Source organism: Nanorana parkeri, unplaced genomic scaffold, assembly GCF_000935625.1.
Source record: "Nanorana parkeri isolate BGI_ZX_2015 unplaced genomic scaffold, ASM93562v1 scaffold2832, whole genome shotgun sequence".
NCBI classification, from domain to species: Eukaryota; Metazoa; Chordata; class Amphibia; order Anura; family Dicroglossidae; genus Nanorana; species Nanorana parkeri.
The window spans coordinates 37,520-38,044 of record NW_017309100.1 but is presented as its reverse complement, the minus strand read 5'-3'; positions in this window follow the sequence as shown (position 1 = coordinate 38,044).

Genomic DNA, 525 nt, shown 5'->3' with positions numbered 1-525 from the left:
GGGGGGGGGGGGGCTTCTTTAAAGAGACCCTGTCAATTCCCTAACAGCACAGCCCCCTACTTCCTTGCACATCATAGTCCCCTCCTCTGGGAGTGTCTAATTATGGTCTGTGCTGCCCCAGCTCCTTCACCCCTCCCCTTTAAACCTTTTATGTAGCACCCGGGGGATATATATATATATAATAGAGCAAGGGTGGGCAAGCTGTGGCACTACAAATCCCATGATGCCTTGCAAGAAGAATGTCTCCTAGACGTAGGATGGGACTTGCAGTTTCTTCAAGGACAGGTCCTCTTTGTGATGCCCGCACCCTTGTTGTTGTTGTTGATCTGACCCCGCTAACCCTCAGTCAGTGTGATTACCGGAGGGGGGGGCCCGTATTTTACCCATATTATTACCATTGTGTACTGTAAGTGTGGGGGTGGAGGGGGGCCCCGTGCCCCTGCGGCCCTTTTTGTTTATCGTCTATGATTTGTGTCCTGTAGCCCAGCGCACTGCACCGCTCCTCACAGTGCCTCTGCTGCCCTG